At 50.7% G+C, this 16087-nt stretch overlaps 1 long non-coding RNA gene across 1 annotated transcript; it reads left to right on the top strand.

The window, feature by feature from the left end:
- The first annotated feature begins 973 nt into the window (after nucleotides 1-973).
- Nucleotides 974-2198, top strand: LOC132388844 (uncharacterized). The gene is made up of 4 exons (XR_009510356.1): nucleotides 974-1120; nucleotides 1276-1446; nucleotides 1602-1769; nucleotides 1932-2198. It is a non-coding gene; the product is annotated as an uncharacterized LOC132388844 (long non-coding RNA).
- Nucleotides 2199-16087: the final 13889 nt, after the last annotated feature.

Below are 16087 nucleotides of genomic sequence, written 5' to 3'. Positions count from 1 at the left end.
TCCTTCCTAACTCCCTGTAATCTGTTTTCAGGACCTCTTCCCTTTTCCTACCTATGTCACTGGTACCAATATGTACCATGATCTCTGGCTGTTCTCCCACCCACTGCACGATATCTTGGACATGATCAGGAACATCCCGGACCCTGGCACCTGGGAGGCAAACTACCATCCGAGTTTCTTTGCTGTGTCCACAGGATCGTCTGTCTGACCCCCTAACTATAGTCCCCTATCTCTGCTGCCTCCCTCTTCCTTTCCTCACCCTTCTGAGCCACAGGGCCAGACTCTGTGCCAGAGACACTGACACTGATGTTCCCCAACCCCTAGGCCACCCACTCCGGCAGTACTCGAAAAGGAGTACTTATTGTCAAGGGGTACAACCACAGGGGTACTCTCTAGTACCTGCTTCTTGCCCTTCCCTCCTGACTGTGACCCAGTTCCTCAGTCTCCCGTGGCCCCGGTGTGACCACCTGCCTGTAACTCCTCTCTATCACCTCCTCACCCTCCCTGACCAGACGAAGGTCATCGAGCTGCATCTCCAGTTCCCTAACTCGGTCCCTAAGGAGCTGCAGCTCTACACACCCGGTGCAGATGTTGCCGTCCAGGAGGCTGAGAGTCTCCAGGATCTCCCACATCTGACAGCGAGCACAGAAACCCAGCCTCACACACATACTCTCTGTCTGTATTGTAAACAGATAACCTACCTCGCCTCGACCCTTTATCACCGAAGCCCCGTTGAGCCAAAGCCTTCCTACTCTGTCTCCCGCTCCTCTGACGCTCACTCTGTAAATCTGTCTTTCTTTTAAACTCTTCTCGCTGTTCTCACTGGCCGACTTGCGCAGTCGTGCTGAAGAAAAAAATCAGTAATTGTGTTACTGATAAACACTGGGGATTTGTACCGTCTCCTGTCTCTCTGTGTCCTTCACCCTCACTGACTCTCTCTCATCTCCAGGCTCAACCGTGTCGGTCTCACAGATTCTGGTGCCGAGGATCTCGTCTCCGCTCTCAGTACAAACCCATCACTGACGGAGCTGTACCTGAGTAATAATAAACTGGGAGATTCAGGAGTGAAACTGGTGTCTGAGGCTCTGAGGATCCCAGAGTGTAAAATACAGAAACTGGGGTAAGTACCAGACTGTGGGAGATTGTGTTTACAGTCACTGGGTGTCTGACACTGAACATTAATGTGATCAGTAATTGTGTTACTGATAAACACTGGGGATTTGTACCATCTCCTGTCTCTCTGTGTCCTTCACCCTCACTCTCTCTCATCTCCAGGCTGAACCGTGTCGGTCTCACAGATTCTGGTGCCGAGGATCTCGTCTCCGCTCTCAGTACAAACCCATCACTGACGGAGCTGTACCTGAGTAATAATAAACTGGGAGATTCAGGAGTGAAACTGGTGTCTGAGGCTCTGAGGATCCCAGAGTGTAAAATACAGAAACTGGGGTAAGTACCAGACTGTGGGAGATTGTGTTTACAGTCACTGGGTGTCTGACACTGAACATTAATGTGATCAGTAATTGTGTTACTGATAAACACTGGGGATTTGTACCATCTCCTGTCTCTCTGTGTCCTTCACCCTCACTCTCTCTCATCTCCAGGCTGAACAATGTCGGTCTCACAGATTCTGGGGCCGAGGATCTCGCCTCCGCTCTCAGTACAAACCCATCACTGACTTGGCTGGGCCTGGGTGAAAACTCGCTGATAGACCTATCTGTCCCCGGTCTCCGCCGCCTCATACTGACCCTCCCGAGTCTGGAGTGGATCTGGTGAGTGTTTGTGTTAATGTTCAATGTGATAAAATATCAGCGGATCCGCGGGTTTTCTGGTGATATTTGTCTGTGAGTGTTGTTGAAACATTAACCCCGGTCCCGTTACTGACACTGTTGTGTGATCTGTTTATTTCATCTTTATTCTCCCATCTGTTTCAGGCTGTGGGGGAATCGGTTCAGTGAGACCGGGAGGAAGGAACTGGAGTCTCTGGAGGAAATCAGACCCGGACTGAGAGTGATCCTGTGAACATCTGAATGTGTGAACATTCCCGCCCGAGGGGAATCGGATCAGTGAGACCGGGAGGAAGGAATTGAGATCTCTGGAGGAACCCAGACCCGGACTGAGTGTGAACATCCCCGCCCGCGGTATGGGGACATTTGGCCGACTCCCCGCCCTCCCCCTTAACTCCCGCCCTTACCTTTAACGGCCGCGTGCCGGGGCTGATTCCCAACGGTTTTAACGGAACCAGCTCGGGCCTCGCGTTGTGTGCGTCGCTCGGAACGGTCCCGCAGTGACTTGTTTCCGACTGTTGTCCGGCGTGGCAGCTTCCGCCGGAAGTGCGTGTTCGAGACACTCCCACGTGACACCCCGGGGAATTACCCGGACAGGAAGAGCCCGGGGTCCGGGGCTCAGTCTGGGACACCGGTGTCCCGGGGTGGGGGGGGATGATCCCGGGAGAGAATCCTTTTGCCCCCTTTGCTGAGGACGGTGCATTCGGCAGCCTGGCCGATATAATGATGTTAAATTGACAAATCCCTCGGCAGTGACCCTGGATCTGCAGCGATCTCGGACACGGCCCTGAAGTGTGAATTTATAATCATCGGTTCCCCGATGCAGAGTGACGGTGAGAAACGGGACTGATTATTCAAACTGTTATCGTTGTCGCCGGACAGTTAATTGTGTCTAACTGTGAGTGAGTCGGGAGCAGCTTATTTATTCCCGCACGTCAGCAGCTCACACATTGTTTAATTTACATTTGTCACAGAAATCAATAAACCTCTGTAACTTCCTGTCCTGGTGCCAGACTCGAGCTTTATTTGAGCTTTTCTGCTGCCCTCACACCCTGTGCACTGCAACAGAGGGTCGGAGCTCCTCACACTGACACAGTAGCGTCTCAGCTCCAGGCTGAGGGAGGTCGGACTGGCGGAGTCTGGGTGTCCAGGATCTCATCTCCAACCAACCCCCTTCCTGGCTGGCTAACTAACTAACTGACCTCCTCCTGTCCCCTGCAACCAGTTATAATGGACAATTGTATCAGACTTGCGTCCACTGATGTCCCAGCTCCCTCCGCACCGTCCCATCACACACTCCCAGGGTCAGACACAGAGTGAAGCTCCCTCCACACCGTCCCATCACACACTCCCGGGGTCAGACACTTTGTGAATCTCCCTCCGCACCGTCCCATCACACACTCTCGAGGTCCACGCGCACACCACACACACACACACACACAGACACACACACACAGTAGATGATGGTGAAAGCGACGGAGAGAAGTAAGTGGAACGGCGGGGAGCGATGCAGGGTGCATGGAGGGCGGGAGGGGGCGTAAACGGGTAGCCAAGTTCAGGTGGATATTAGAACCTTATCAATTAATAAACACTATTGATTTCTGGGTTCGAGAAGTAGCCCAGGATGAAATCGAAGATGAGGAAACTTTTGTGAAAATGGGAAGCCGTCCTTTTCCGAATCAAACGCCCCCCTTTCCCATCAATCCTCACCATCGGCATTCTTAACGGGACGCACCACTTCCCATTCACTCCCACTGTCTGTCTCCCATTGGAACTCCTCCTGTTCATTTCTAACGGGACCGGGATCCTGGAAATTGGTCGCGACGTCTGAATTCCCTGTTTGTCAGAACTCAGGGCGGTGTTTACGGAATTTGACGAGAACGCCGACGGGTTGATTAGTTATACTGAAAGTCGAGGGTCGTGTGGACGTTGACGGCATTGTAACACTGACGTTACTCAGGACTCAAAATGGTCTCCGGGGACAAAGTGAAGGGCTGAGTGACAATGGGCGCCATGGAGGGGGCGATGGACGCTCACCTTGTTTCTCATGGTCGGCAAGGAGGGAGCGGCACATTGACAAGGGATTGGGAGTGACTGGCAGAATTAAGATGACCGACAGGGTGGGGATTGTGAACTGATTGAAAATTAACACCAGGGAGGGAGTTCTGTGAAGATTAAAAATAGGATTCTGGATTAAAGCCAGAATAAAAAATTGTCACCAGGGAGAGAGTGACGCACCGACATAACATTGTCACCGTGGAGGGAGTGACGCGCACACCGAAAATGGTCTCCAGGGACCTAAGGATTTACTGAGAGAAAATGGACCCCAGGACTGGAGTAACCCACTTATAAATCAGAGGGCGTGGCGGCCCGATCTGAAATAGTCCCTGATTCCTTTGTCACAATGGCTGACAAGGAGAGAGCGATGGACAGACGTAAAATGGCCAAATGGGAGGGTGAGACGCACCGGGTAAAATGGCCGAAACGGAGACAATGGCACATTGTGAAGGGAGAGGGCGTAATGGGTCGATTAAAATGATCTGCTGGGAGAGAATGACGCTCTGACATAAAATGTCCGCTGCTTCGCTTAAAATGTTTGACGGGGCAGTTTAGGGTTAGTGATTCCTTGTTTAAAGTGAGCGGCGGGAATGGAGGGGATGCGACACTGACTTACAATGGCCACTGTCACACACAGAATCTATGGTGAAGGAACATGCGGTGCCCGTGGATGCAATCCCGGGATCGACTGTGTTATTGATTGTAATAACAGTATTTTAATTTGTGTTTGATATACTCTTGCGTATTGCATAGATTGTTGTATTGTATTGTATAGATGTTTTAATTCTAATAATTTTGTCATTGAATAAACTAATGTATATATCTCAGATATTCACACATACGCGTATGTACATACATGTGGGATATTCACACATACATGTGGGTTTTGGGGAGGAGGGGTGAGGGGTTTGGGAGGAAGAGGAGTGATGGGACGAGGAGTGGACTGATGAGACAGTGAGCGTGGCGAAGTCACTGACTCAATAGGGGACGGAGGCAAAGGGGCGAAATTCCCTGTCACAAACTGGTGCCCGACATGGAGAAGATAAAGACGGGGTGAGGAGGTGTGAAAAGACAGGAAGGCAGGGGGAGTGATGGGACGGGGAGTGGGGGGAAGTAATGGGACGTGGAGGGAGGGGAATGTGATGGGAACGGAGGGGATGTAACAGGACGGGTGAGAGTGGGGAGCAAAAGGATGGGGAGTGTGGGGGTGACTTTTCAATAGTGGAGGAAGGATGAGTGGGAACGTTTCCTTCGCAAATAAGACGAGCTGCAAGAAGGGGGCGTGATCGGGGGAAAAGTGGAGGAGGGGTCGGGACCAGTCAGGTCTGATGAGATGGAAAGTTGAGTGTCTCAACGGAGGAAGAGGGGAGTGACTCACTCAACGACGGAGGGAAGGGTACGGGTGGGGGAGCGAAATTTCCCATGAGAAAATATAAGGGTGTCAGGAGTGAAGGGGTGAGTAGGGGAGTGACTCACTGGGTAACAGAGAGAGAGAGGGCGATGAGGACAGGCAAATATTGGCATCGCAAAATGGCAGCCAACCAGCATACGATGCAGAGCATCGAGGTGGTGGGGAGAGGACAGCTAGGGGAGGGAGGGAAGGAGTTTGCAAGTGATGGTATGGGAAGGAGGGTGACAAGATTGTGTGTGTGAGGAAGTGACACTTCGTGCTGGAGGGAGGATCAGACCCCGTCACAATATGGTTATCGGCATAAGGTTAAATGGAGAGATGTGAGAGTGGGCACCAAGGAGAGGAGGGATGAGAAGTTGAGGTTGAATAAACAGGAGGGGAAGTGAGTAGTTGAGGAAAAGGGTTTGCCCCATTCTACAATGGTGGGAGAGCTGTTGTCAATGGGAACCATCACAAAATGGCCACCAATCAGGGTGAGATGGGCGGTGATAGAGCGGAGACCGAGGGGACAGCGAGCGGAGTGTTTCAGGAATATGCCGAGGGTGGGAGAGGGCGACTTGTAACAAGGGAGCCGGAACTGGGGGGTTCCTGCAGGGAGGAATGTGGCTAGCACCGTTACCCCTCCTTCCTCCCTCCGTCTCAAAAAGCCGCCCTTGATTCCTCTTTCAGGCTGAGCCTCAGGTCGCTCGGCCTGAATCCTTCAGTCTGTCCGGTGGAGTAGGGGGACGAGTCGTCACTGGGGCCCGTCAAAGGCAGGAGTGGGCGCTGGCTTGCCGGAGAAAATGGAGGCGAGGTCTGGCGATGCGGGCTGGTTGGCGCGGATCACCACCATTTTCTGCGGGGGAGGGGGAGAGAGGGAGGGGTCACATTGAGGAGGGGAGGGGAGAAAGAGGAGGAGAGGAGACGAGAGCCACTACCCACTCCCTCAGCCTCTCTCTCAGTCCCCTCTCTCCCTGTCCCCACTTCTCTCCCCATCTCTTCCCCCACCTCTCTCTCCCCACCCTATCCTCCTCTCTCCACTCCTCTCGCCACCCTATCCTCCTGTCTCCACCTCTCTCCCCACCTATCCGCTCTCCACCCCCTTCCCCACCCTATCCTCCACCCCTCACCCCACCCTATCATCCTCAATCCACACCTCTCCCCACCCTATCCTCCTCTCTCCACTCATCTCCCCAACCTTTTATTCTTTTTCTACCCCATCTCTCTGAACTATGTAGTTCATCAGCAATAACAGGAACGATTCTCTAATTCCCTATAAAATATGAAATTATAAGTATTATCTCGGATAAATTCGTGAAAAAGACAGTGACCTGCGAGTTTGCATTTGAACAATCGTTGTCAGACGAAAAATGCAGATGTTGGCAACAAAATATTCCTTTTTAGGGTAGCAGGCAATCATCTGTGCGGTATCACACAGAATGGAACCCGTCAGTCACGATATAGACTATCGATTATGTCGATTAGATCGGGACCGGGCGTTTTATTCTTTTCTGCCGTTCCCGGTGAGGTGAAATTGGGAGATGTGAGAATTATGAGGACGGGTTTTATTGTTCCCGGTGAGGTGAAATTGGGCGATGTGGGGAATTATGAGGACGGGTTTTATTGTTCCCGGCGAGGTGAAATTGGGCGATGTGGGGAATTATGAGGACGGGTTTTATTGTTCCCGGCGAGGTGAAATTGTGCGATGTGGGGAATTATGAGGACGGGTTTTATTGTTCCCGGCGAGGTGAAATTGGGCGATGTGGGGAATTATGAGGACGGGTTTTATTGTTCCCGGCGAGGTGAAATTGGGCGATGTGAGAATTATGAGGACGGGTTTTATTGTTCCCGGCGAGGTGAAATTGGGCGATGTGGGGAATTATGAGGACGGGTTTTATTGTTCCCGGCGAGGTGAAATTGGGCGATGTGAGAATTATGAGGACGGGTTTTATTGTTCCCGGCGAGGTGAAATTGGGCGATGTGGGAATTATGAGGTCGGGTTTTATTGTTCCCGGCGAGGTGAAATTGTGCGATGTGGGGAATTATGAGGACGGGTTTTATTGTTCCCGGCGAGGTGAAATTGGGCGATGTGGGGAATTATGAGGACGGGTTTTATTGTTCCCGGCGAGGTGAAATTGGGCGATGTGAGAATTATGAGGACGGGTTTTATTGTTCCCGGCGAGGTGAAATTGGGCGATGTGGGGAATTATGAGGACGGGTTTTATTGTTCCCGGCGAGGTGAAATTGGGCGATGTGGGGAATTATAAGGACGGGTTTTATTGTTCCCGGCGAGGTGAAATTGGGCGATGTGAGAATTATGAGGACGGGTTTTATTGTTCCCGGCGAGGTGAAATTGGGCGATGTGGGGAATTATGAGGACGGGTTTTATTGTTCCCGGCGAGGTGAAATTGGGCGATGTGAGAATTATGAGGACGGGTTTTATTGTTCCCGGCGAGGTGAAATTGGGCGATGTGAGAATTATGAGGACGGGTTTTATTGTTCCCGGCGAGGTGAAATTGTGCGATGTGGGGAATTATGAGGACGGGTTTTATTGTTCCCGGCGAGGTGAAATTGGGCGATGTGGGGAATTATGAGGACGGGTTTTATTGTTCCCGTGAGGTGAAATTGGGCGATGTGGGGAATTATGAGTACGGGTTTTATTGTTCCCGGTGAGGTGAAATTGGGCGATGTGGGGAATTATGAGGACGGGTTTTATTGTTCCCGGCGAGGTGAAATTGGGCGATGTGGGAATTATGAGGTCGGGTTTTATTGTTCCGGGCGAGGTGAAATTGGGCGATGTGGGGAAATATGAGGACGGGTTTTATTGTTCCCGGCGAGGTGAAATTGGGCGATGTGAGAATTATGAGGACGGGTTTTATTGTTCCCGGCGAGGTGAAATTGGGCGATGTGGGGAATTATGAGGACGGGTTTTATTGTTCCCGGCGAGGTGAAATTGGGCGACGGGAGAATTATGAGGACGGGTTTTATTGTTCCCGGCGAGGTGAAATTGGGCGATGTGAGAATTATGAGGACGGGTTTTATTGTTCCCGGCGAGGTGAAATTGGGCGATGTGGGGAATTATGAGGACAGGTTTTATTGTTCCCGGCGAGGTGAAATTGGACGATGTGAGAATTATGAGGACGGGTTTTATTGTTCCCGGCGAGGTGAAATTGGGCGATGTGAGAATTATGAGGACGGGTTTTATTGTTCCCGGCGAGGTGAAATTTGGCGATGTGAGAATTATGAGGACGGGTTTTATTGTTCCCGGCGAGGTGAAATTGGGCGATGTGGGGAATTATGAGGACGGGTTTTATTGTTCCCGGCGAGGTGAAATTGGGAGATGTGAGAATTATGAGGACGGGTTTTATTGTTCCCGGCGAGGTGAAATTGGGCGATGTGGGGAATTATGAGGACGGGTTTTATTGTTCCCGGCGAGGTGAAATTGGGCGATGTGAGAATTATGAGGACGGGTTTTATTGTTCCCGGCGAGGTGAAATTGGGCGATGATGGGAATTATGAGGACGGGTTTTATTGTTCCCGGCGAGGTGAAATTGGGCGATGTGGGGAATTATGAGGACGGGTTTTATTGTTCCCGGCGAGGTGATATTGGACGATGTGAGAATTATGAGGACGGGTTTTATTGTTCCCGGCGAGGTGAAATTGGGCGATGTGAGAATTATGAGGACGGGTTTTATTGTTCCCGGCGAGGTGAAATTTGGCGATGTGAGAATTATGAGGACGGGTTTTATTGTTCCCGGCGAGGTGAAATTGGGCGATGTGGGGAATTATGAGGACGGGTTTTATTGTTCCCGGCGAGGTGAAATTGGGAGATGTGAGAATTATGAGGACGGGTTTTATTGTTCCCGGCGAGGTGAAATTGGGCGATGTGGGGAATTATGAGGACGGGTTTTATTGTTCCCGGCGAGGTGAAATTGGGCGATGTGAGAATTATGAGGACGGGTTTTATTGTTCCCGGCGAGGTGAAATTGGGCGATGATGGGAATTATGAGGACGGGTTTTATTGTTCCCGGCGAGGTGAAATTGGGCGATGTGGGGAATTATGAGGACGGGTTTTATTGTTCCCGGCGAGGTGAAATTGGGAGATGTGAGAATTATGAGGACGGGTTTTATTGTTCCCGGCGAGGTGAAATTGGGCGATGATGGGAATTATGAGGACGGGTTTTATTGTTCCCGGCGAGGTGAAATTGGGCGATGTGGGGAATTATGAGGACGGGTTTTATTGTTCCCGGCGAGGTGAAATTGGGAGATGTGAGAATTATGAGGACGGGTTTTATTGTTCCCGGTGAGGTGAAATTGGGCGATGTGGGGAATTATGAGGACGGGTTTTATTGTTCCCGGCGAGGTGAAATTGGGAGATGTGGGGAATTATGACGATGGGATTTATTGTTCCCGCGAGGCAAAATTGGGTGATGTGAGAATTATGAGGACGGGTTGTATTTTTAATGGCGTTCCTGGCGAGGTGAATTTAGGCGATGTGGGGAATTATGAGGACGCCGGGATGATCCAGTGCCATTTAGTGAATCTCGATGTGTGCGAAAATCTATGGCAATTCAAATAAAAGTAACCTGGATAAATGTAATATATGGTGGAAAATAAAAGCGAAGTGCTACCAAAATAGCGTTTTGCATAATATATTGAAAATATCTCGTGTGCCAATTCTCAGGTCGCCTGGAACACTGTTCTGTTCACGTGTAAACAGGGCAACCAGTCAGATTCAGAGATGGTCAGTTGATATTCTCAGCAAGTAACTTTATCCCCCTGTCAGAGTCATGTTTCCCTACTCCAACCGTCTCGACGTTATGAGGCAAAATCTGTTGTATCGCGTGCAGCCTGTGCTCCTTGCTTAAGAAATACTGACACGCAATAGCGGAATGTTCACCATCTTGGTTTATGACGTAGCTGTACCGTGACGGGGATTGGATTACGTGGACTGGACGCTCCGTCACGAAGCTGCCTCATTCAAACAATGACCTGTGCATCCACTCACACTGAGAAAGATGAATGATTGGCAAATATTGCAGATAATCTCTGTCTGAGATTACATGGTCGGCACAACATTGTGGGCCGAAGGGCCTGTAATGCGCTGTAGATTTCTATGACTCTATGATTGACAGTCTGGGTGCAGGGAATATGTATCCTGTACCGTGCCGTCGAGGCCTAGGAGGCAAAATTTCAGAAGAATGAATAGTCTGCTCACGACGGATATCAGATGAAATTCATTACCGCTCGTGATTGGTGAATCATTGGAATCCGATAGCAGTGAATCTGAGGTTAACAGTAACTCAACCTTACCCTTGATGGATGGTGGACGGCGATTAAGCCTGGGGTCCCTGATTGAAAATCATATCTTTTATGTTATTCCATTCTCTTTCTCCAGTGAATTTAGTGGCGGTTGTCATCCTGTCCCAGGGAAAGTGCGGCCTCTCCTCCTGCACCACTCGATACCTGGTGGCCATGGCAACGGCGGATCTACTGGTCATTGTCACTGAGGTCGTTTTACATCAACTCCATAGGACCATAGGACCAAAGGACAAAGGAGCACAGGTCGGCCGTTCGGCCAATCGAATCTGCTTCGTCATTTCATCATGAGCTGATCCAATCTCCACTTTAGTCCCATTCCCCCGCCTTCTCACCATAACCTTCGATGCCCCGACTACACAGATACCTATCAATCTCTGCCTTAAATACACCCAATGACCCGACCTCCACTGCCGTCCGTGGTAACAAATTCCACAGATTCATCATCCTCTAGCTAAAATAATATTTTCGCATCTCCGTTCTGAATGGGCGCCCTGCAATCCTCAAGTCATGTCCTCTCGTACTAGACTCCCCCACCAGGGGCAACAACTTTACCACATCCACTCTGTCCATGCCTTTCAACATTCGAAATGTATCTATGAGCTACCCCCTCATTCTTCTAAACTCCAATGAGTACAGTCCAAGAGTGGTCAAACGGTCCTCATATGTTAACCCTCTCATCTCCAGAATCGTTCTAGTGAATCTTCTCTGAACCCTCTCCAACGTCAGCACATGCGTTCTTAAATAAGGAGCATAAAACTGCACATAGTATTCCAAGTGAGGTCTTACCAGTGTCTTATAAAGCCTCAATATCACATCCTGCTCCTATACTCTATTCCTCCAGAAATGAACGCCAACATTGCATTCGCCTTCTTCAACACCAACTCAACCTGGACTCAACATTCCGACATTGTAATTCATTTGCCACTTCTTTGCCCATTCCCCCAGTCTATCCAAGTCTCTCTGCAGACTGTTTGTTTCGGTAGCACTACCGGCCCCTCCACCCATCTGTGTATCGTCAGCAATCTTGGCCACAAAGCCATCTATTCCATAATCCAAATCGTTGATATACAATGTAAAAAGAAGCGGCTCCAACACAGATGCCTGCGGAACACCACTGGTAACCGGCAGCCAGCCAGAATGGGATCCCTTTATTCCCACTCTCTGTTTCCTGCAAATCAAACAAACCTCTATCCACAAATGTAACTTTCCTGTAATTCCATGGGCTTTTAAATTCCACGGGCTCTTAACTCACTTATCATTATTTTCCCGTTTGTTTCCTGAACGTCCCCTCTGTGTGCACTGTTCTCCGTGTCCCGTCCCGCATTGCCGTGAACTGTTCCGTCTGGTTCACCGTCACTTTCACCTACGATCGGTTTGTCGCCATTTGCTGTCAGAAACTGAAAACAAAGTCCTGCACGGGGAGAACGGCGGCCGTGGCTCTAGCGCCATCTGGCGGTCCGTTCTGTCTGAAAAACGGCCCACTCTACTTCACTAACAGAGAGATCATTAACAATGTACCATGGTTCTGTTATCCGAAGCCAAGTTACTTCACTGAACCGGCGTGGGTGGCGTATGACTGGTTTGACATCGTTTTAACTCCGTTCCTCCCATTCGGCGTAATTCTGCTCCTCAACGCTCTGACAGTCCGGCACATTTTAGTGGCCAGTCGGGTCCGTAGGGGGCTGAGGGGTCAGAGCAAGGGGGGGGGGGGGGAAACAGCAGTGACCCAGAGATGGAGAGCCGGAAGAGGGTCTGTGGTTTTGGTCTTTACACTCTCCGGCAGCTTCATCCTCCTGTGGCTGACGAATGATGCAGAATTTATCTACTATCACATCACCGGGATAGGAACACAGGGGAATGACTCGGAAATCATTTCCGCCTACGCCGGATATTTGCTGAGGAATTTCAGCTGCTGCACGAACACGTTCATTTACGCCGCCACTCAGTGCAGATTCCGAGAGCAGGTGAAAAGCGCGGTGAGATATCCGTTCATTTCAGTACTCCGGTTCACTAACAGAGCAACCCCCAAACGAAACATAAACCTGCTCACAGTCAGACCCGCGGCTCCCGACTTCCCTAAGGTGGCGCAGCTGGCTGAATATCGACAGACCGTACAGCTATGGTGTCCATACAGTCAGTGTTTTCACTCTCCTTCGATTGCACGTCTGGGAACGTGACGCTGGATATCCATCTCCCATCGATGACGGAATTGTCATTCCCCAGGTCAATGTGTCGGGTGAGTGACATCATCCTGCAATCTCCGGAAACAGTGACCCTCCCCCCACAATGCCCTCTGTCGCAGACCCCGTCCTCTCAGTGACAATGGGGAAATTCCACTTACTCCTCAGTCCCCAGATACGCTTACTCTGCGCCCACAATTTTCAATCATTACGAAGCAAGGATACTAATTACTGCGATTCCCTAATGTCTGATGATGGTGGCCCTGCATCCATTCATCCCGTTAGGTATGAGCAACCATCTCTTTTACCCGATGGTTGACCCTCCATCTATGGTAGGGGTGACCAGCCCCTGGTCAGAGCGTTGAGCAGCAGAATTACGCCGAATGGGAGGAACGGAGTCAAAACGATGTCACACCAGTCATACGCCACCCACGCCTTCAGTGAAGTAACTTGGCTTCGGATAACAGAACCATGGTACATTGTTAATGTTCTCTCTGTAAGTGAAGTAGAGTGGGCCGTTTTTCAGCCGGACCTGACCGCTAGATGGTGCGAGAACCACGGCCGCCGTTCTCCCCGTGCAGTACTTTGTTTTCAGTTTCCGACAGCAAATGGCGACAAACCGATCGAAGGTGAAAGTGACGGTGAACCAGACGGAACAGTTCACGGCAATGCGGGGCAGGACACGGAGAACAGTGCACACAGAGGTGGCGTTCAGGAAACAAACGGGAAAATAATGATAATTGAGTTCAGAGCCCATGGAATTTAAAAGCCCATGGAATTACAGGAAAGTTACATACGTGGATAGAGGTTTGGTTGATTGGCAGGAAACAGAGAGTGGGAATTGACCCGTGTGGTGTTGACCCTCCATTCTTTGTTCCCGGTGGTAGTGAAGCCTCAGCCTTTGACCCGTGTGGTGTTGACCCTCCATTCATTGTTCCCGGTGGTAGTGAAGCCTCAGCCATTGACCCGTGTATCGTTGACCCTCTATCCCATATTCTTTGTGTGAGTGACCCGCAATCTATTGATCTCGCCGGGCTGACCATCCGTCCAATTGCTCTACATCACTAATCCCGCTGGGGGACTAGCGATCTATTGTTCCCGTTGGAAGTTCCCCCTCCATCCATTTTCCCGGCGGACTGAACCTCCATACACTTTTCCCAGTAGATTTGATCCTCAATCATTTGTTCCCGGTGGAGGCGACGCTCCATCCGCTGCCCCTGACGGAGGTTCATCTTCGCTCATTTTATCTGACACCAGCTTACAATGTCTGTCACCATGGATACGACGCCTGCCGTATCGGCCGTGGCTAACACTGAGCCTTTCCTGCTGTCCGACTCGCTGATCCTTTAGTGCTACGGAATCGTGCATGGTTAAGCGGAATATTTACAGGCCTGTGCAATGACACTCAAATCGGCAAAATTGATACCTTAAAGAAAAAGTAGTCTATAGTCCAAAGTCATTCTTTTTCTCTCTCTCATAGGAATTCTCTGTCATTGCTGGTCCCACTGTCCTGTTTGGTCCATGCCGGCTCCCGTCTGCATTGTGCGCAGACACTCCGAGCTGGACTGCTTTCTTTCAAATCCACGGATTGTTACCGCACAGATGTGGGCATTTCCCCCACCGGCTTTCTGCCCGCCCCCATAGGTCTATCCCATCCTTCTCATTGTCCGACCAATAACCCGTTCCCCTGCGTGTGGTCACTGAGTCGCACAGACTGACGGGAAAGATAAAGGAATAAATGACTGGGAATGATGAGGTGGAGTGGTCAGGCATTCGCTTGTTTAGATGGATTCGGTTTTCCACCAACACGAAGATTCAAGGGGGAGCCTGAAGCGACGGAGGATGGATTGTGCTCGTCATTTGGACGAACCGGAGTTCACGGGTAGGGTATCTGTATGCGGGAGGGTGTCCGCTTGATCTGCCGAGTGAGGCGAAGACTAAAGGGAAATCCTGTTCAGACTTCAAAATTCAGAATCAATTCTCCATCAAAGTACGTGTATATCACCGCAATATGAGTCTCCGATTCATTATCTTCCGGCCACTCAAAGTAGATACAAAGAATTATAACAGAATCAATAAGAAAAAACAGAACTACACACACAGACGAATAAACAGCCGAAGTGGCAAAGACTGGGAACGGCAGCCGGAGGCAGTCTTCGGACGGTGAGCCTCTCAGCCGCATCGAGTCTGAGGACAGGTGAAGAGCCGGGGCTCGGTTTCCAGCTCTGCAGTGAGGTCCGGATTCAGGGGCATAGGGTCCGGGGAGAAAATACCCACTGGGGTAAATCCGGCCCGGAACTCCTCCACCTCCCCTACCTTCCCCCAGTCCGGAAGCAAACCCAGACACGTCTGTTCTCAGATTAGGCGGTGCTCCGGTCAGCGTCTGTTCTCCATGTTCGGGGTGGCTGAAACTAAATTCCGTCTGTCGGTATAAAAGACAATACAGTTTGGCTTTAGAAATGGAGGGATGTCAATGGAGCAGACTGACACGGCCGCTGCCTGGGGATCGCCAGGGGGTGTCTGGAGCTCGGGCTGGGCATGACAGTCAGCGAACCGCTAGTGATGCGATGCTGAATAGGCGGCAGGCGCTGGGAAACCTGAACTAAAAAGATCCTGTCAGGATACAAAGTATTCTGAGACCAAAGGCTGCGGCTGTTCCCGTGTTTCTTAGGAGAGCAGTCCACTCACAGCGGAAATCACCAAGGCAGTTCAGAGAAGAGAAGCCCGTGTTTCTCAGGAGAGCAGTCCACTCACAACGGAAATCACCAAGGCAGTTCAGAGAAGAGAAGCCCGTGTTTCTCAGGAGAGCAGTCCACTCACAACGGAAATCACCAAGGCAGTTCAGAGAAGAAAGGCCCGTGTTTCTCAGGAGAGCAGTCCACTCACAACGGAAATCACCAAGGCAGTTCAGAGAAGAGAAGCCCGTGTTTCTCAGGAGAGCAGTCCACTCACAACGGAAATCACCAAGGCAGTTCAGAGAAGAGAGGCCCGTGTTTCTTAGGAGAGCAGTCCACTCACAGCGGAAATCACCAAGGCAGTTCAGAGAAGAGAAGCCCGTGTTTCTCAGGAGAGCAGTCCACTCACAACGGAAATCACCAAGACACTTCAGAGAAGAGAGGCCCGTGTTTCTCAGGAGAGCAGTCCACTCACAACGGAAATCACCAAGGCGGTTCAGAGAAGAGAGGCCCGTGTTTCTCAGGAGAACAGTCCACTCACAACGGAAATCACTAAGGCAGTTCAGAGAAGAGAGGCCTGTGTTTCTCAGGAGAGCAGTCCACTCACAGCGGAAATCACCAAGGCAGTTCAGAGAAGAGAAGCCCGTGTTTCTCAGGAGAGCAGTCCACTCACAACGG

The sequence above is a fragment of the Hypanus sabinus genome, unplaced genomic scaffold (assembly GCF_030144855.1).
Source record: "Hypanus sabinus isolate sHypSab1 unplaced genomic scaffold, sHypSab1.hap1 scaffold_423, whole genome shotgun sequence".
Lineage (NCBI taxonomy): Eukaryota > Metazoa > Chordata > Chondrichthyes > Myliobatiformes > Dasyatidae > Hypanus > Hypanus sabinus.
This window is presented reverse-complemented; position numbering and strand designations above follow the sequence as displayed.